The sequence below is a fragment of the Panthera onca genome, chromosome D4 (genome assembly GCF_046562875.1).
Source record: "Panthera onca isolate mPanOnc1 chromosome D4, mPanOnc1 haplotype 2, whole genome shotgun sequence".
NCBI lineage: Eukaryota > Metazoa > Chordata > Mammalia > Carnivora > Felidae > Panthera > Panthera onca.
Genome location: NC_138351.1, coordinates 51,999,010 through 52,020,122, shown reverse-complemented (window position 1 = coordinate 52,020,122; position 21,113 = coordinate 51,999,010). Strand labels below are relative to the sequence as shown.

The 21,113-nt window shown below is 36.9% G+C and overlaps 1 protein-coding gene across 9 annotated transcripts in view; it reads left to right on the top strand.

Moving 5' to 3' along the window:
* Positions 1-21,113, top strand: part of LINGO2 (leucine rich repeat and Ig domain containing 2) — a 1,156,543-nt gene that overhangs the window by 948,256 nt on the left and 187,174 nt on the right. Inside the window, exon 7 of one of the 9 annotated variants that reach the window (XM_060609540.3) lies at positions 12,187-12,271. The exons of 7 other annotated variants lie outside the window; for them this stretch is intronic. The gene's annotated coding sequence lies outside the window, so the exon portion shown is untranslated. Of the gene's footprint in view, positions 1-12,183; positions 12,272-21,113 lie in introns of all 9 variants that reach the window. One more of the 9 variants, XM_060609538.3, reaches the window with a different exon arrangement.

Sequence of the window (21,113 nt, the reverse complement as noted above, 5' to 3'; positions counted from 1 at the left end):
AGCATATCAGTTGTTGACCCTCGCGATCGTGTGGCTGCCTGGGAGCCAAGGCCTGCTGTCACTGTCCAGCATCATGAGAGAAGATCTTACAGCATATCACTAGTCTGGGAAAAGATCAAAATTCAAAGTGTGTTTTCTACTCAATGGTATTGTTTTTGCACCATCATAAAGTGAAAATATGAAGCCGAACCATCATAAGTCACAGGCCATTTATATTGGCAGTGTCAATAGTGCATAGTGAGACCTCCAAATCACCCACGATTTGGGCTGGAGTTTTCTGGCCTGTAAAATGGGGATGCTGCTGAAAATTACCTCAGAAAGTTCTTTTAAGAATATGTTGAAATGCCCAAGAGGACACCTGGTCCCTTAGAATTCTGAAGCCATTCTTTTTATTGCTTCTCTTATTTTATTGCCACCACTGTAAATCATAATATTTTTTGACATTTAATATGTTTCAAGCATTAAGCCAAGGTTTACGTTCATCATTACATGTAATCTACAAAAGAATCCTATGAGACAGGTACCTACTTCTTTTATTTCCACTTAACAGAGAAAGATGCTGGGGCTCAGAAAGGTGCATAGAAGTTAGCAGTGGATTGGGGATTTGAACATATACATGTTAACCCAGAAGTTCCTGAAGCATCTGATGTTAGACAACTAGAAGGAATAAATTAATTCCCTAGAAGCCCTGGGAGTGACTGGGATACAGAGTGAAAAATCTTTTAGAAATTTGGCCAGTTCTGATTCAGAACTTTTTGTAAGCCCTATTGCAACAAGCTAGTTATACCCCAAGTTTTCTGTCCTGTTTCTGTTCATATGTGTACTCAAATCCCCATCCATTATGAAGCTGTCTCTAATTGTATCTAAATACGCAGCACAGTGGTAAAATATTATCAGAAGATAACAGAAGGAATCCTTCATGTTGAAATAAGAAATGTACATTTGGTAGTGCCATCTCCACCTTTCCATAATAACATTTGCATTTATACAACTCCTAAATTTTAAGGGATGCTTAGGACTTTGCAAATGCTACCTAATTATATTAGATTCAGAAGGCTTGGCAAGTGAGTATTATGGTGCTACTTTTACAAGAAAGGTAAGAAAGATGAGGCCAGAACCATATCTTGACTCATATTTGTGTGCGGAGTTGTAAGGAAAGATTGAAAATGTGATTATTGTGTTTTTAATGATGGAATAGCATATGTGAAGCACAGGCCACTGACACCAAGCTCAAGAATGAAGACTGCCTGTGTTTTTGTTTCCTATAAAAGCACAGACAGCAGTGAGCACTTGTCTACATTAAGCCATCAATCAGGAAGCATTTGTGGTGAGTCTTTGGTGTGCTGAACAGATCCTAAATATTCCTGAGCTTTAATTTCCTTATCTGCAATATAGAAATAATAAAAATATCTGCCTCATTGGGTTGTTGTAAGAATTAATTGGAAGAATGCATGCAAAAGCATTTTGTAAACTCTAAAGTATTATACAAATGTCAGCCATTTTATTAAATTCAGGCAATTAAACCTTTATTGAGCATAATCTACGTGGTGATAGAAATCCTAAGAGTAAAATGTAGGTTATTTCACCCTTAATGATATAGCTATCTAATAGAGAAGATATGCATCTTATCTAAACAATTTAAATTTGGTATGAAAACTGCTACTATAGATAAATAGACAAAGTTCTGTGGTGCTGTAGAAATAAGGGTCACAATTAATTTAGGGAAAAGAGGTTGTTTTGGGGGGAAGTTTCAAGGAGGCTGGTATATTGAGATTTCTGTGAAATCTCAGATGGAATTTTTTTGGAGGAGAAAATCTTCCAGGTAAGAACATCCTAGGAGGGCATCCATACAGAAGCACAACAAAGGAGTGCTTGTGACTGGACTGCAGAAGGCACATGACGAGCTAGTAGGAGATGAGTTTGAAAGACAGGTTTGAAGGTTAGGTGTGAAGATTTTTGAATGCAATACTGAAGAGTTAGAGTTTTATCTCTAATACTAGGAGATGCCATGGAAAAATATTTTCAACCAGAAAGTGACACATAGCTCGCTCTCCCCCCCGCCCCGCCTCTCTCTCTCACTTTGGAAGACAGGTAAGAGTGAAGGTTGTGTCATTCCTGCCCTTAAGATGTTTGTCTTCATACTGAGGATGTGATATCAATATATTCACAGGCGTTTTGGCCCCTTAACCTTCACTATCAGAACTGGAACCTAGGCTGAGACCAAACCAGAAGCTTCATCCAGTATAGCTTAGAGTTATTGGAGATAATACAGGTCATCTACAGATCAAGTGTCTGAGATGGAGAGGATCTAGAAATAAACACCTTAATAAGAGTGAACTAGATCTGGAACCCTCCTTAGACTAACCATAACTAACTCAGTGTTTGCCCTAATGACTTACCACATATGGTCCAGAAGTGAGACTGTCCCTGAACTAGGATCTTATCTCATAGTCATTACATTATAAAGCAGATTTTTAAATATTTGATATATCATTTATATTACATGAGTGGTAATAAAATTTCTACAACAATGACATCCATTCATTAGGTTACCAGTGTTTCATTGAAGATGTTGTATTGGATTGTCTGAATCATGGAGAGGTTAAAACTATATTTCTAAGAACCTCCCTCTCCTGTGGCTCCATGTCCCAGTCTGCCAATGAGAGGAACTTGGGAGAGCTTTGGAAGGAAGAAAAGAAAGAGGGGACAATTTTCTCTGGAGGCAGTTACAGTTAGACACAAGGCAGGTGTAGACTTTGAAGTGGCCTCAGGGTTAGCCTCTTGAAGATCATCTGCATTAGGCTGCAGACTGAAATAGTTTGTGGGTGTCGTCAGAGGTTATTGAGGCTCAAAGAAGCTTCTAGGTGACCTACTGAGAACCACAGATGGTGTTGCTATAGGTTGAGATTTTGGATGACAGTCAAATTTGCTTTCTGGGACCTTCCAATGATATGTAAGCCTCAAGTTCCCTATGTTAAAACCTGCTATACATGGAATGCGTAGAGTGAATTGAATTCTTCTCAATACACTCACTGATGCGGGTGTGGCCAGATAGTCACCTTACACAATAGAAAGCCACCTGCCAATAGGTATTAGTGATTATATATATCCAGGAAATCCTACTTCTAGGAAGTGATCTCAATTTATAATGAAAATGTATGCAAAGATGTATGTGCAAAATTATTTGCCCCACATTAAGAAATACTCTTTGCATCTAGTTCTGTGCTGGTTTCTGAGCACAAAGAGATGAATAAGACTCATTTGCTGCCCTCATGGACCTCAAAGCACAGTCAGATGTAATTTACTCCTCTTCAGAGCTAATCAACCATCTCAGCTTCATAGCCCACCACTGTCAAACCTCAGTTACCTTATCTAATCTTACATTTCATTCTTTTCTAATCCTTACTTCCTGTCCAGTTTTAGTCCTTTCATCCACTGTCATCATGTCTTCTTCCATACTCTCCCTCATCCTGTTCCCCTACCTGGAATATTTTCTCTGCCCCCTACCTATCTGAAGCATGTATATATCAACAAAATCAGTTTCCACCTCAAGAGGTCCATGAAGTCTTATCTGATGACCATAGTTTATATACCCACATCCCTTTTTCTCTGGTATCTTACTGTACTTCTATTCAATATCACTTATCTGTTCTCAGATTAGTTTGTGTCTCCTTTGTCTCAACTGGATTATAGATTGCTTTGTGAAAGAACCATGATTTGCACAGTATTTCTAGAATTGACATAAAACTCTGGGGACACTGGAGAATACCAAAGAAAATTTTTTTAAATTTTGTCTTTACTTTTAAAAAAAAACAAGTTTTAAGATATTGAGGTACATGTATCTTTGCCAAAACATTTCAAAGATATTATAGAGATTTCGCTATGCTCCTCAGTCTCCCCTAATGTTATTTTCATATGTTGCTATGGCACATTAGCCAAAACTGGTTCATTACTATTGACTAAACTCTGGCCTGTCTTTCACCAGTTTTTTCATTAATGTTCTTTTCTGTTCCAAGGTCCAATCCAGAACTCTGGTTATAGTTTTGCCCCATGGTTTGAAAATAAGAATATATGTATAACTTGGATCTTGATGACCGCATTATAATAGCCTTGTTGCTTGTTTGACCATATTTGACCATGTTTGAATTTACAATAATACCAAATAATAATAATCTTATTGCTCCAGACTAATGAATAAAGGACAGAAAGTTACTGAATAGGAAAATGAAGCTTTACCACTAAGTAAATGCAAAACAATGCCACTGCATCAGCAATGGCTACACAGAATTTTAAATAATGAAAAGCAGTCAGAAAATTTATTTTTTATTAAATGTACAAGGTTTTATCAAGCAATTACCATGTGCAGGCATCTTACATCAAGGATAGAGTGATTAACAAAATAGACAAGGCATCTTTGTCTTCCCCCTGCCCCTTATTCTCATTGTCTCTCTTTCTCCCTGAGCTAACATTGCATAAACCAGACAGTATACACATGTGAAAGAGAAAAAAAAAAACTTCCTTAACAATCACTTCCATGTTTTAGTGTTTTTGTAACAAATAGTGGTTTTACTTTCAAAATAGTAATATCATTAATTGTCCTTTATTTTGTTAATTTGAATTTAATTGAATTTTCAGTCTTATGTGCATTTACTTTTTAATAATGTATTTTATTTTATTTTATTTTATTTATTTTTGGAAGAGATATAGGGCAAGTGGGGGAGAGGGGCAGAGGGAGAGGGAGAAAGAGAGAAAGAGAGAGAATATCCCAAGCAGAGCCCAAGGTGGGGTTCAATACCATGACCCTGGGATCATGACATGAGCTGAAATCAAGAGTTGACGCTCAACTGACTGAGCCATCCAAACACCCCTGCATTTAATTTTTAAATGTTCTTTTTTTATATAGTTGTGTAAGGACTTTAAGGATTAACAATTCCCATCTGACCAAATAATAGTGTAATTTGACATAAGTTAATTCAGAATGCATGACAATTTTTTCCATAAAATAAATCCTGACTTTGGGGCACCTGAGTTGCTCAGCTGGTTAAGCATCCGACTTCAGCTTAGGTCATGATCTCACAGTTTGTGAGTTCGAACCCTGTGTGGGGGTCTGTGCTGACAGCTCAGAGCCTGGGGCCTGCTTCAGATTCCGTGTCTCCCCCTCTCTCTGCCCCTCCCCTGCTCATGCTCTGTCTCTCTCTGTCTCTCAATAATAAATAAGCGTTAAAAAATTTTAATAAATCCTGAATTTTAAAAACATTACTTAACACATCATCTATATTCCTTGTGGCATAATTAAGAATTAGGCATACTCTATGCTCAATAAAACTTTTAAATTACTAACAATAACAGGATATATAGAGCAATTAGCAAATTAATGGGTTTCTATTTGTTTTTCTATTTCAAAGGCTACTGTTTGGAGGGCTTCTGCTTTGCTTAGCTTTTAATATAGAAGTTTGAATGATGTGACCAGACAGAATTGCTTTGTCAAAATTCCCAGTTGGTCAGACATATGTACAGGCCATTACAGGCATTACTTTCATGAATTTACCTTAGTCTAGGGTCTTGCTCTCTGTTCTGCAGGCCCAGGAATCTGATTCATAAGTGCCTAGAGCATAAGAGTAAGGTTCTCTCCCTCTGTCTCTCTCTCTCTCATAGAATAATCTCTCATCATAACCCCTTATAGTTGATTTATAAGCATAAGTTTGCTTTGGAGCACCTGGAACCAGATCCACAAGAGTTTGTTATATGATTCAAATGTCCAGTGATATCAGGTTTAGGAAGTTTAACTCACTCATTTCAATGATGAACACACATCCACTGGCAGAACCAGAAGGATGAAGCTTTGCTGAGGGTGCCCCTTCTCCTAGGGACAGTTTGGAAGGGCTCTTTGCCTCTGTGGACTGTTATTTTTCTCATTCTGTCATTAATCAGCCTACCCTCCTCTCACCTCAACTGACTGACACATTGTGTCACTAAATATGTTCATCCATTCAATAAACTTCATTATAACTTACAAGTCATTCTTTAACATTTCTTCATTGAAGCACTAACTTCATAGCCAGTTTGTGAGTTTCTTTTATGAATCAGAGATGGACTAAGTATGTGTAGATATGGTTCCTACTTCATCAGAATGTATGGTATATTGGAAGATACAAACATGTGTTCAGGCAGTCATCTACAGTATGGCATGTGTTGTGATGGAAGTGTAGGATGCAGTGAGAGAAACTAAGAGAAGCACATAATAATAGACTTAAATCAGAGTCATCTCCCTGTATGAGGTTACATTTAAACTGAAATGAGACAGTTGTGTGATAGTTTGAAGAAGTGCATGTTTATGTAGAGTGTGTGTATGTGTGTGTGTGCATGTGTGTGCATGCGTGTGTGTGTGTGTGATGGAAAGAGAAACAGAGCAAGTGATGTGGGACAAAGAAGGAATGGCATGTATAAAGTCTCATGAACGAGTGGCATTTTGTAACCTGAAAGCAAGTCATTTCGCATAGTTCTATTCTGACCTATTACGTGTTGATTTCGGTCTACTTCTCCATCTTTAAGAATGGAACATTTCTTTTTTTGCATGTTTACAATTAATGCAGGGATGAAAGCTCATAATTCTGAGTGGGTTCTCATTTTAGAAATGTTGTAGCTCACACCAAGCAGCTGTCACCCTAATTAATCCAAATCCTCTACCAAGAAAATGGCCCTTGGAATAACTTAACAGAAACATGGTATATGCATTTTTTAATTGTTCTGTTTGTCTATAAAAAGTTAGCCTTGGTAAGCCCTTGATTAGTGCATCCACACCAATACCTTAGCAAATATTTATTTTATTGTCTTTATTTTAAACAAAAAAATGTCAACTTTTTACATTATATATTTCTTTCATTTGGATATGATTTCCCTTAGCTTGGTAGACTTTAAAGGATTAGTAAAATCTTTAAGCAGAGTTTGTAGAAACCAGCTAACTTTTATACTAGCCCTGGATTTTAGCCATTGAAAAAGTAGGTGGATAAAGAAGTTAAGATTTTCTGACTTTAAGTGAATAATTTATACTCCCTAAAGATAAAGGAAATTACTAGTGGCTAAACAAGATAAAACACACCAGGCACAGTATACAGGAGATTCTTAATATATACATACTAGACTAAATAAATCAGTGAAAACTATTTCCTCACTAGTTATACACAGAGTAAAACTGAAACATTATTTTTTTAAGAAGTTTATGTATTATCTTGAAAGAGAGAGAGTAAGAGAGGGAGAGAGAGAGAGAGAGAGAGAGAGAGAGAGACTGAGAATCCCAAGCAGGCTCCAGTGTCAGTACCGATCCCATGACCCTGAGATCATGACCTGAGCTGAAATCAAGTGTCAGCCTCCTACTGACTGAGCCACCCAGACACCCCAAAACTGAAACACTCTAATAAACATTCTGTCGTTAAAAGGCCTGTATGTCAAAGTACTTGCATTGTATGGCATTTCTAGATTGGACTGGTGGTTCACAGATGGTCCTATCCCCTCTGCATCTCTCTTCAAAATGTACCTTCTTTTCCTGGCAGTGGATGGGTTGTTCATGTTATGGTCTCCTGGCTTCCATGTACAAGCCAGAAAGTTGGTGATATCTTTTAAAGCCTCAACAAGAAGAATATATTTTTTTAATTTTTTTCTCCTGTTATATCTCACTTTCCAATTTTCCACTCCCCTAGAGTTCAGCTCTCTGCCTCACAGTATGGTCCTGCCATATAAGAGAAAATAGCAGATATAAATGCATTTTAAGGAAAGTGATCTTCCACATCTTTCCAGAATGGAAAGGAAGAATGTGGGCAATGTGAAGCAGGTGAAGCAGTGACTTCAGTAGTGTATTATTGGATGCTCCATGGTTTCCCACTTTCATTCACTGATAAACTCCAATGATCCTAACATGTCTCATTTTTACATATATAAAATAAACATTTGAAATCTTTAAGCTGTCTTTAAAACTATAATCAAAGAGAATCTTTGAAGGGGAAACTGCCTCTGCTGAATTAAGGCCTTCACCTGGGGGTGCTCAGTTGGTTAAGTGCCCAAGTCTTGTTTTCGGGTCAGGTTATGATCTCACAGTTCATGAGTTGGAGCCCCATGTTGGGCCCTGCACTTCACAGCATGGAGCCTGCTTGGGATTTTCTGTCTCCCTCTCTTTCTGCCCCTACCCTGCTCATGCTCGCTCTCTCTCTCTCTCTCTCTCTCTCTCTCTCAAAATAAATAAATAAATAAACTTAAAAAATAGTTTAAAACAGGTGAGCACCTAGAGGCTGATTCTAATAACCACAGTCAAAGAGAAGAGTTTCAAGCTTGGAATGACATATGCTGGACTCCAGGAGTTGGCATCTGCCCCAAGCCCCTGTTTCCGCAGTCCATGAATGCATGTGAGCTATAGGCCATAGGCAAAAGGCAGTATTTCAGCCAGTATTCTTTTCCTTAACATTCATTTGTAGAAGATGAAAAAGCAAGACATTTCTGTCAGACTGAAAAAAAGGAGTTGGAGCTAGAAGAAAGCTTCAGGGGAAAAAAAAAATTAAAGAAATTCATGCCTAAAGACAATGAATTGAAGCCAGACCATACATTTTCATCACTGCAAACCCTTGGAACTCCTTTCTCTATCCTTCCCTAAAATTTCTCTCCAAAGCTCCTTTTTCTGCCTGTAAATGTGTTAGTTTTATTATGGATTTATGTTAAAAGGATTAATGTATTTCCATCACAGAAACATTCAGCATGTAGGTTAAGATTACCTCAATGTTAAGATGTTTACAATGAAAATAATACTACTTTCTGCTTTGTAGGCTTCTTGTATGAACTCTGTGAGATAATGCAGGGAAAGTGCTTAGCACAGTACCTGGTGAATACTCAGTAACGTCAGATATAGCAGTGGCAGCTGATGCCATGGTGTAGATGCTGTTTTCACTGCATTTCAGCCATCAGAACTTCACAGGAACCAGAGCTGTGTTTTTGGGTTTGTTTGTTTGTTTTTTGGTCACAGCAATGCTGGAATTGGGAGAGCAGAAACATGACAACAAATTATTGAGTAGGGAAACTCCAGTACATATGGGGATAGTATGAAATCCCTGCAGTCCTGGATTTTAGGACTTCTGTCCATGCCTGTAGTTTCTTTATCTTTTACCCTCCAAGCCTCCCATCCTCTGTGACGCCTGCAACAACCCCTTTCCATGCTCTCATGGGGTTTTAGGGTAGGTGGAGGATTTTTCAGGTACAGCCTCCACCCTGCTCAAGCATGCTTCTAATTAAAACTGTTCTGGTTGCAAGAAGCAGGAGTTTGAAAGGTATCTAATAAGGAATAAAGAGCTTGTTAATGAAGGACATCCTAAATCTCTGCCTCTTTTCTGCATGTTTGTTCCATTCACTTCCTTATAGACTTGGTGTTTGTTTCCTCATAGTCTCTGCCCCCACCCCTCTCTCCTATTTCAGGTTGTGCTTGGTTTTGGTTTACTGTGGTGACGATGGTCTTGCTTCTTGTTACAGTAGAAATAGGAAACTAACAGACCACCCCTTTCAGAAGTAGGGGCAGTCATTAGAGGTTGTTAATGCCAGCCACCTTCCTCCATAATCTTAGGAATCTCAATGAAATCAAAAGTAGTTTCTTGGGACACCTAGGTGGCTCAGTTGCGCATCTGACTTGATTTTGGCTCAGGTCATAATCTCATGGTTTTGTGGGTTTGAGTCCCATGCCGGGCTCTGCACTGACAGTGTGGACCCTGCCTGGGATTCTCTCTCTCTCTCTCTCTCTCTCTCTCTCTCTCTCTCTCTCTTTTTCTCTCTCTTTCTTCCCCTCCCCACTTACATTCTCTCTGCCTCTCTCAAAATAAATAAAGAAACTTAAGAAAAATTTTAAGTAGTTTCTCAGAATTTAGGGACTTCTTGTCTTACATATTCTAGCTTTTTTTCTGTCTCTGAATAGGCTGAACAATAGCCACTAGGTTCTTCTATGTCGGTAGAAGCTGACTTTGTTTCTTGAGAGTAATAATAACAGCTACTTCATGTTTGTGAAGATTAATTTAGATACGACATAAACTTAAAGTGACTTATAACACTGTCTGGCACACAGTAAATGCCAATTATCAGCACACTACCAATAAGAAATGAAATCTTGATGGTTGCTGAGACAAGTGACTAGATTGAATGAAGTCTAAAAGCCGTGTACTTGTAGAACATCTTTTGTACCTCAAATGTTTCCATACATGTCACTCCTTCAGGCTTCACAACAACATGGCAGGATGTATTATCTCTATCTTATAGATGAGCACTGAGAATGTAAATAACTTTACTTGCCCAAAAGTGGGAGTGTCAAAACTAGACTTCAAATGTAGGTCATCTGGCTTAAACAGCAAGCCTCTTTGTAGGTCATTGTGCAGACTCTTGCAGTGCAACAAACCACTAGTCCCTAGAGCACTGCCCACATGCCTAATGCATGACATTTTAAAAGCTGATAATGGATGTAAAAAAGCTGGGAAACACTTGAACATAAAAGCACTGAGTTTGTGAACATCTGTCAGAGATTCACTAAATAGGCATATTGCTATGGAATGAATTGTGTTTTCCTAAAATTCATGTGTTGAAGCCCTATCCCCCATGTGACTGTATTTAGAAATAGGACATATGAGGAGGAGATAAAGGTTAAATGAGGTCATAAGTTTGAGCCCTAACTCGATAGGGCCTGTGTCCTTATAAGAAAAGGAAGAGACGCCAGAGTTCTCTCTTTTTCTTCACCGTTGAGGTGAGAAGGCAGCTGACTATGAGCAAGGAAAAGAATCCTTACCAGGAACCAAATAAGCCTGCATCTTGATCTTGGACTTCTCAGTCTTCAGAATTATGAGAAAATAAACTTCTGTTAGTTAAGTCAATCAGTCTGTGGTATCTGGTTATGGCAGACTGACTGGACTAAGACACACTTATCATACTGGCATCTCCTCTCTTCCTCTTGGTACAGTTAGTCTGTTTTTTTTTCTTCTTTAGACTTCAGGTATTTCAGTCGGTGTTCCTATAAATATGAAACACTATTTCTCATTTCATATCTAGCACACCTGCATTCATTCCAACATTTTTTTGACAGTAAAACCTGTGTTGCATGACAGAGATGCAAAATTAGGAATAGACCCCGAGCATTATGATAGAGCTTCCAGAGTAAAAATGTAGGATGTGTGTATGTGTCTGTGTGTGTGTGTGTGTCTGTGTGCACATGCATGTATGTGTGTGAGATATATGAGCAAGATGAAGAAGACGAAAGGGTGACTTAAGAGGCAGAATTAACATCAGAGGTTGAACAGAATACAATGTCTGTTTACTTCAGGCTAAGGGCAAAACACAACGCTCTTGGGTGAAGCCAAGGGAAAGAAAGGAACAAGGGCTTAATAAAGGTAGTAGGAAAAAAGGTCCGGAAAGTTGTCTTCTGCCCTTCTAGACAATTTCTTTCCTAGACTAACACCTGATATCTTTTCTGGCTCCTACAAAAGATACTTCTACATCCTGATGCTTCAGATAGTTGACACAACAGAACCAGGGTCCCTCCCCAGTTCTGCTGTTTAGCCTTGAAGCTCCATGCATGCACAATGATACTTAGAGAAGCAATCCACACTTGTGAGCACTTAAAGGAGAACAGATAGAAAGGTTCAGCTATGGAACTTTTCTAGGAGCTAATCTTACTTTGCAAATAACCTATTTACCACTGGAAGGCATCAATGGATTTATTATTCCTTCTTTCTTGAACTACAAATTTTTTCTTTTGTTCTGGGGAAGGGCATGCACTATCATCAGATTTTCTATGCTTCTTCCCACCCTTAATGCCACTATGTAGGTTGAGTCCACTATCACCTAATGCCAAGTTAACTATTGCTAGTATCCACATTCCAATCATTCTCTCCAACATTACAGATATGATCTTGTGACTCCCTATGTAAAACCCTTCAGTGACTCTCGCTTGTCCTCTGCATCAAGTCCTTTATGTTCAGGGTGTCCTAAAATACCCTGTAAACTTCCGCTACCCTCAAATATTTACAGTTCCCATAAGGTAGCAAGCTCTCCCTTATCATCAGTTACTTTGCACATGCTGTTCTCTCTGCCTTTCCTCACCTGGGTAGCTCTAATATTCAAGTCTTCATTTAGCTATTACCCCATCTCAATTAGCTTGTCTTCATTTCACAGCAGAGGAGGAAATTCCTGTGTTTCCAGAACACCCAGAACTTTCATCACATTGGAGTAGGATTGTCTGTTTATTTCCAGTCACTAGAAGGTGGGTACTGATGGCAGAGACTATTATTGTCCATTGTTCATTGTAGTGTTCATTATGTTCACCCCAACCGATGTCCTTTCCTTGCCTCGCCTATATGTTAAAACACTCTGCTGGCTGCTTATTTGTTAATTCATTCAAACATTCATTCAGATGTATGTATTTAATACCAGGTATATGTCTGGAACTGTTGAAATCGCTGGGGATTCAGCAGTGAACATAACAGAAAGTAATTCTTGCCCTCATGGAGCTTGGATTGTTGTGGGGCTAAGGCAGATAATAACCAAAAGCAGTAATTAAAATATAGAAGATATAGATCAGATAGGGAGTGCTGATAGGTGGAGAGGGGCACAATCTTAAATAAGATGATCAGTAAAGGCCTCACTGAAAAGATGACATTTGAGCAAAGCATATAAGAAAATTAGATTTGTGTTCGGGGGAAAAAAAGCAATCCAGACAGAAAGAATTCCAGAGCAAAGTTCATGCTATGATTTCTTTCACTTGGTAAATAAATAAACAAAACAAAGCAGATAACTCATTTTTTACCTCACTCTCCCTTCCAGCTGCCATTTCATCTTTCAGTTCTGGCTTCCATATTGTATAGTCTATGTCCTTAACTATATATTACATATATTTATTTATTTGCCTCATGTCTGTCCCCCTAATAAATTGCAAGCCCCATAAAGACAGGGATATTGTCTATTTTATTCATTGCTACATTATCACAATCTAGAATCAGAATCTAGAATGGTGCCTAGACACAATAGGCAGTTGATTAATAATTTTTGAATGGATAAAATAATGAATAATTTTGAAAGAATCAATAAGTTAGAACCCCTATACTTATTATATGTTATTATTAAATATATTTTCTTCTGGGTTTTTTTTCCCCAGTAAGTCTTCATTTCTAAAAGCTTCATTTTGGCTTCTGGACTACTATATTTCAAATACAATGAAAATAAATCTTTTATACAAAAAAAAATTGCCCTTTACTGTCTCTCACCAACTCTACTTATTTTAAAGAATATTCCAATGTTAGCCAAAAAAAATTAGTGTATGGGTAATGGCTGATCTGGTATTTTTTTGTTCTGTGTGCTGCTGCCTCAACTCTATGGAAGAATGAGTTAAATTTTCAAAATATACAAATCAAAAATAAGGGGGGCACTTGGGTGCCCCAGTCGGTTAAGCCTCCAACTCTTGATCTCAGCTCAGGTCTTTGTCTCAGGGTCGTGAGTTCAAGCCCTACATTGGGCTGGATGCTGGGCATGTAGACTACTTAAAAAAATAATAATAAGGAAAATGATAAAGCTCTTCATATCCTTTAAGACATGATTACAAAATGTTAGTGCATATATGAGTCATAGAAGTTTGTATTTTTTTTATTTTGTTTGGACAGGGTATTTTGTTTGCCTGTTAAAAGCTTGAAAGAATTGAACTCATAGATGCAGATATATAGTTCTTATTTATTTATTTATACATTATTTTATATCTTGCATTATATATTAATTTTATTTATTTATTTATTTATTTATTTAATATGAAATTTATTGTTAAATTGGGTTTGTATACAACACCCAGTGCTCATCCCAACAGGTTCCCTTCTCAATGCCCATCACCCACTTTCCCCTCCCTCCCACCCCCCATCAACCCTCAGTTTATTCTCAGTTTTTGAGAGTCTCTTATGGTTTGCCTCCCTCCCTCTCTAACTTTTTTTTTTCTTGTGGTTCATTTTTAAATGGGATAAGGTATGTCTCAAGGATAAGACATCTGAAGGAATACTGGGTGGCAAAACCACACATGGTTATTCTAATGTCGTTTGTGAGAACATCTCCTACTGTGTGCAGATGGAACTGACAGTTTATTTATTTATATTGTCCAAGTGTAGAGCATGTATATTCCCATTGCTTTACTTTAGTGCAATTTAAGTCCCAGAAATCTTTAGGTCTTGGCTCCAACCATTCATATAATCACTTAAACTGGCTAGAAAAACCACCTCCTTACTCCTATGAAGAACTTTCCAAATGCATAGGGAAGGAGATGACTACTATGCCTAAACTAATTGTTTGCAAACTTGGCTTTCTATTAGAGTCACCTGGGATATTTTTAAATCCATCAGATGCCAATTTGAACAATTTCTGCTTTAGCCATAATGGCATGAGCTACAACCAGACTTTTCTCTCACCATAATCAATTAGAAATCATTGACCATCTTTGGTGTTCAGTAGATACCCCAAAAGAGTCACATCCAAGTAGGTAAATAAACTAGCACAGACTAGTAGCAGAAGTAGTAGTAGTTATTCTTAATTTAGACAGGACTTGATAGAATCTAAAAGCCCATTTGTTTTTCCACCAGATAGAAGAACCCAAGTTTAGAATTTGGGAAAGAAAAAAAAAAGAAAGAAAGAAAAAAATTGCTAATACCATTGATTAGAGAAAACCCCATTAGATATTTGGGGGGGGGGGGTGTGTCAAATTCTACAGTTCTGGAAAGCAACACTTATTCCATTCTCAAAATAAAATAAAAAACAAATCCATCTCCTGTGTCCTGCCTCATCTCAATAAATTATAATCACATTCTTTCTTTACTGTCTGCCACAAATGCCCTAAAGTCTTCCTGAGCATCCTTCTAACACCAAATAAAAATAAATCATCTCTCCATTGAACCACTGTGTTTGAATGCCCCATGGCTTCTAAACCTTTGTGAGTGCATGTGAGAGTGTTTTAGTATTGTGAAGTAGCAATTGTTCACAATAATAATTAATTCTTGATCCCTGTGAGATAGTTACTGCTCGAAGCATGTGCACCTTATTTCATTTAATCTTAACAACAAACACATGGGATGAGAACCCTTCTATATCTTTCTTTCCTCACTGAGGAAGCTGAGGTTGAGAGAGCTAGTAAGTAACAAAACCAAGAGTTATACACAAGCAGTCAGGCTCCAGAAAACAAATTTGTTGGATCCACTATATTGTGAGTACTTGGTTTCTTTTTCTTGTTTAGAAGCTCCTTGTAGACAAAAGCTATGTCTTTTTCATCTCCATATGCTCTGTACTTAGCACAATGTTTGGTTTATAGTTGGTTTTGGGGGCGGGACGTTTGTTAAATGAATAAATGCATGAAAATTATAAGTATGTTTTGGAAGGTGATGCCTAAAGGGTAAGAGGCATATTATTGATGTGTTTGGTGGTTTTGTGTTTGGTAAATAATAGTTCCATTGAATTGCTTTGATTTTTTTTTTAGACTATTCTCTTCGTTTTGTTTTCCCATTAGGCTGGGATTGTGAAGAAAAATAAAGTTTTTGATATAGAAAATAGATTATGTTTTCAGAGCTAGCAAATTTAGTGATCAATTCTAATCATTAAGTATGAAATTCCTTCAGTATACTTAGATTTGGCAAATGGAGAGAGGAAAATAGTTAAAGTCATTGAAAAGAAGCCTTCCTCAGCTTTCTAGAGGAAAAAAATGCCAGTTCAAAATGGATAAGGAAGAAATGGAAAACAATTATAGGTAAAACCACAAGCTTTACAGGCTCAATGATTTTTTTTTTTTATTTTCATCATTCATTTTATCACATTTACTTTGCTTTCCCCTACACCTGAAAATGAATGGGGAGCAGCATGGTAATAATGTATTTGGGAATGCAGATTTTTTGGTTAGGCTACTGTATGACTTGAACAAAACGAAGCATCTTTTGTGTAAAACCAGGAGTAGTGGAAAGTGATCCAAGAATTATCTCCCATCCTTTTTGTACTTGACCTTCCTCCACAATCAGACTCCTTAACCCCAAACTTTGGGCCCTGGATATCCCAATACATGTTATAGGGTCTCTGCAATGAAGTTCAACAAAGTAACAAGATTTAGTGTGCCATTAACAAAGAGTTAGCATGAAAGAGACCAATAAAATACTATTGATTCACTTCTGTTTTGAGCAAATGTTGTACAGTGAACTATAAAAAAACATTGTTCTTTAGAGAGATGGTAAACTTTATGACTGCACTTGTTCTTATTTTAGAAATCTGGGTTTGCACTCAAAGTAGCTTTGTCAAAATTAGAAAAACTAACAATGAAAAATTAAGAGGACTCCATGTCTACTTTCTTGTCCAAGAGATTAACTGGGAAGAAGACTGTCCCAGCCTAAGAGTTGCACAGGGATGAGGTTGGTGCTTCACTGTAGCGGAGTCCAAATGACTCTAGACAAAACTGTACCAAGGAACCTGTGGGTGTCAAACTCAAGTTGAAAGACAAAATTGTTAGTGGAGGAGAAATGGCCAGCAATATTACATATGATGAGTGAAAGTCTTCTGTCAATATACTAACGAGACAGGGAGCAAAGGGCATATGGAACTGGGTCAGGAGAGTTGAGAGAGTTGCTCAAGATTTGGTGCTCATACCTACAGACAGGATGTCAAGAACTTATCCTGATGGTATGGTGCCTGCTAACCATGTATGTGGGAGTGGACCAGCCACCTCAAAGGCATAAAACTATCCAGACACTTTGCCTATGTTACCTCCCTGATGGCTTTCCTGATTGCTGGATGTCAAGATGATTTTTTTGTGTGCTCTCAAGACATTTATTTGTCATGCTCCAGTGTAATTCATCATTATTCATCTTTTACCATAGAATGACTTTAGAAACAATTAATCTGGTTCAAAATTACAGCTTCCATACTTTTAAAGCTATGTATCATTGAGCAAATTACTTTGCATTTGTATTTTCATCTATAAAACAGAGGTAATAAAAGTTTCCAAATCTCATAACATTTTTAAGGAAAGTTAATGATAAATACATGAGAAATTCTTAGAATTTTCTGGCAAATAGTAACATGAAAAATTACTTTTTATTAATATACTCATTATTATCATCTTATATTTTACCATAGTGCCTGACACATTGCCACTGATCTGTAAATATCCAGTGAATACAAATTCACTAGAATTTCATTCATGTGAATGAAATATCATGAATCCTAAGTTTATAAAGCATTTGCAGAGGTCAAAATATATACCTGTAGTTCAAATGAAAATGAACAATTTAGATAGGCACCAGATATTTCTTTAGAGTTGTCACTTTTTTTTTTTTTTTTTTTTTTTTTTTTTTTTTTTTTTTTTTTTTTTTTAGAGTTGTCACTTTTAATAACATTTACCTATGATACCACTAGTGAAATAGGGCTTCATTTTTTTTTTTTATTGAATTTAAGCAAAGAATAATTCCCAACATTTATTAAGTTTCCTTCCTGATTAATTTGACATTTTTGGCTTAGATAAAGATACAGGCAGAATCATTTCCTGAACAAATGAAAGCTGACCTCCTTGGTTGCAACTTGATCAATGTTACAAGTCAGGGCCAAACACATCTTAATTCCAGGCTGTTGTGGACTTTGTTACTTATACCAAGAAGTCAAATCAGTTGAACAATTGTTAATAGAGTTTTAATAAAATCCAGTGAATTGTAAATAGGCAAGTTGGAGCTTGTTTAGGCAGAAAATTGGGCTGTAGGATTGTGGTATGTGTGGTAATGATTATTGAATTAGGCAGACTCTGTAGTCCACAAAGGAAAAGTAACTATCCACCATGATCTGTACTCTTGATATTGTTGATGGATATTTGAACATGTATTTTTATTTTTATTTATTTTTGTCTTTAAGAACAAGTAAAAAAGTTATTAAGAGAAGCAACATATGGTACCATCACACATTACTTTTAGGCCTTGTGACTCACTTCTCCCGAATCTTACCATCTGAATTCAAAAGGTTATTTTGAGTGAATTTTAGACTCTTCTGTCCTTTGGAAAAATTTTAACCATAGCATTATTTCAAATATCTACCCGGCTGGCTCAATTGGTGGAGCATGCAACTCTTGATCTCAGGGTTGTAGGTTCAAGCCTTCCACTGGGTGTATAGATGACTTAAAAAAAAAGATTATTTCAAATATCTTTATGGTCTATTTAAAAAGGACAGAAAGAGTTTCAATTTACAACTCATTAATTTCAGGTTACATTAAGTATCTACTAATTTTAACCTCTTAGCCTGATGTTCCCCCTGTAGCTCAAAGTCTGTCTTACCTTTGACTATTGCTCTTTTCTTAACTACCAGTTAGCTCCAGATTATGTGGATGCCTCCTTTTCAATGTCTCTCAAATGTGTGTAATATTTATAATAAACTTATTAAAGTAATCTTTTGCCTCTGGTTTCTTGTCCCTCTAATTGGCCATACACATTTTTGCTAGAATTGTTTTCTGAAACATGAATATAAGTGTAACTTCCATCTCTAAAATTTCTGATGTATCTGTGTTGCCTAAAGAATAAAATCTAAACCTCTAAACCTGTTACTTAGAATGTTTCAGCACTTGGCCTTCCACAAGCAACTCCTGACACCTTATCCTCACCGGTGTTGAATCATGCACCAAAAGGTAGTCTCCCTATCATTCTTCACCGTGCCATCCTGTATTTTTTGTTTAGTTAACATGCACCTCTCTAAGCCACATGTAAGCAATAGCTTCTATGGGCAATTGCTGGGATCCCAGAACCCCACCCAGACTGCCACCATCCAGTCATCTCCAGAGTAGAGAGTAATACATAAGAAGATACAAATAATGCAGAAAAAAAATATAAAATATCTTCCTGAAATGCAGAGTGCAATGTATAGTAAAGGAATGATTACATTTCATATTAAAATAAGCCATGTAGTAGACTTGTTACTGCTGTTGGATCTCCCTAGTATTCTGTCCTGCAGTGGGGAAAGGCTTACTCCTTGACTAAAGCCATGTGGTTCTGAGAGAATTTCTGTATTACACCATTTCTCTGCCTCAGTAGCTCCAGTTTGTTGATCTGCTGTGTATCTGACCCAAGCCAGGTGAATCAGGCTTTTCCTGTAATTTTTCAACCAGTTTCTGGAATTTAAGATGACTTCCTTTATGCCAAAGGTAGAAGATGTGAGGTAAGGGAGCTAGCAGTTATTTGAGTAAGTGAGCTTTAGAGGTTGAAGCTTTATTAGATTCAAAGAGCAGAGGTGAGGATGAGGGGTTGGCTGTTTTGTTGTGGCATACTTAGAAAATTTTAAAAAATATGTATTTCAGGTATACAAGGTGATGTTTTGATATGCATATAGAGTGAAATTATTGCTCTCAAACTAATTACCATATCACTTCATATAATTATGGTTTCTTTTGCATGTGTGTGTGTGTATACTAAGAACACTTAAGACCAACTCAATGAGCAAGTTTCAACTATTTAATACAGTTTTATTAACTATAATCACCACGTTGTACATTAGATCCCCAGAACTTATTCACGTTGTAGCTTGAAGTTTGTACCCTTTGACAAACATTTACTCCTTTCCCCTACCCTCCCAGCCCCTGGCAACCACCATTTTACTCTTTGCTTTTATAAGTTCAACATTTTTAAATCCCCCATATAAATGAGGTCATGGAGTATTTGTCTTTCTAGATCTGGTTTATTTCATTTAACATAATGTCTACCAAGTTCATCTATGTTGTTGCAAATGGCAAGGTTTCTTTTTTAAAGCTGAATAATATTCCACTGTGTATGTGTATATGTGTGTGTGTCTGTGAATATATATATTATGTTTCTTTATTCACCCACCCATGGACATTTAGGTTATTTCCATATCTTGGCTGTTATAAATAACGCTGTAATGGATATATGGGTGCAGATATCTCTGCAAGATACTGACTGCTTGTCCTTTAAATATTTGTCCAAAAGTGGTATTGATGAATCATATGGCAGCTCTATTTCTAATTTTTGAGGAGCCTCACCAACACTTGCTCTCTTTTGTCATTTTGATAATAGCCATTCTAACACATAATAGTGAAACATTTTGAGGAACACTGTTTTATGAAACTTTGGGAAAATTATGAATACTGTTTTTGGGTAAAGTTTAACTGGAAGGAATGGATTGTTAGTAGTGAATAAAATAGAAAATGCAAGTTTTTACAGAGATGTAATGAAATGGTGAAAACTGCCAAAGGTGAAAAGTTCTAAAGTAGCATTTGGTAATAGTCTCCCAGAATCTGCCTATGAGAGGAGATAAATGGTGTCTGAATTCTGCATCCTGGAAAGTTACTCTCTGCTAGCTGGTTGCTATTATACATGAATCCTTCTCACTTGATTTGCAATATAAATGAAGGTGAGAAATTGTAATAATGGACTTCCTTTCTAGTTTGAGGAGGATTACCTGATTTTTGTCTCATGTTTTTTCATCAGCAAATGAGGATAATACTATCTTTTGGTTGGTACTGGTGCTGAATGATTTTTAATGAGTTTGTGTTTAAGTACTTTCACTTGCTTTCAATGAAAAATCATTAGTTGCACTTAAATGCTGTGTATGTTAATTGGCAAAATAACCTGGATAACAATATTCAAGTTCCCAGCCAACATTTTTTTGCTCTTAATGGTATTCATATCATCATGCATCCAAATGCCTTTTCTCTATACTTTAAGTCTCTTTTACCCCCAAGTGGTGCTGGGGGACTAGGGAACAATAGACTTTCCTTGAGAAATCTTAGGGCCCAAAGATATATTTATACAACTGAAAGCCTATTAGAAATTTCTCTATGTAAATATTATGCATTTATATTGTGATCTTAACCTTGCCTTCCATGTTCTTCAACCTTTGGCTGAACATTGGTCAAGCTATTGATGCAATGGATGAGATTCTGTGAGGCCAGATTTAAGTCCCCTTCTGCAAACACTGGAAAGATCAAAATTGGAAGATGGAATAACATCAAATACTGGTCGTGGGTATGAATGTCTAAAATGCTAGGAAGGGAAACAAAGGATAGTATCAAAGAGACCAATAAACTGGGGTATGGAGCCAAAAACCAGCAG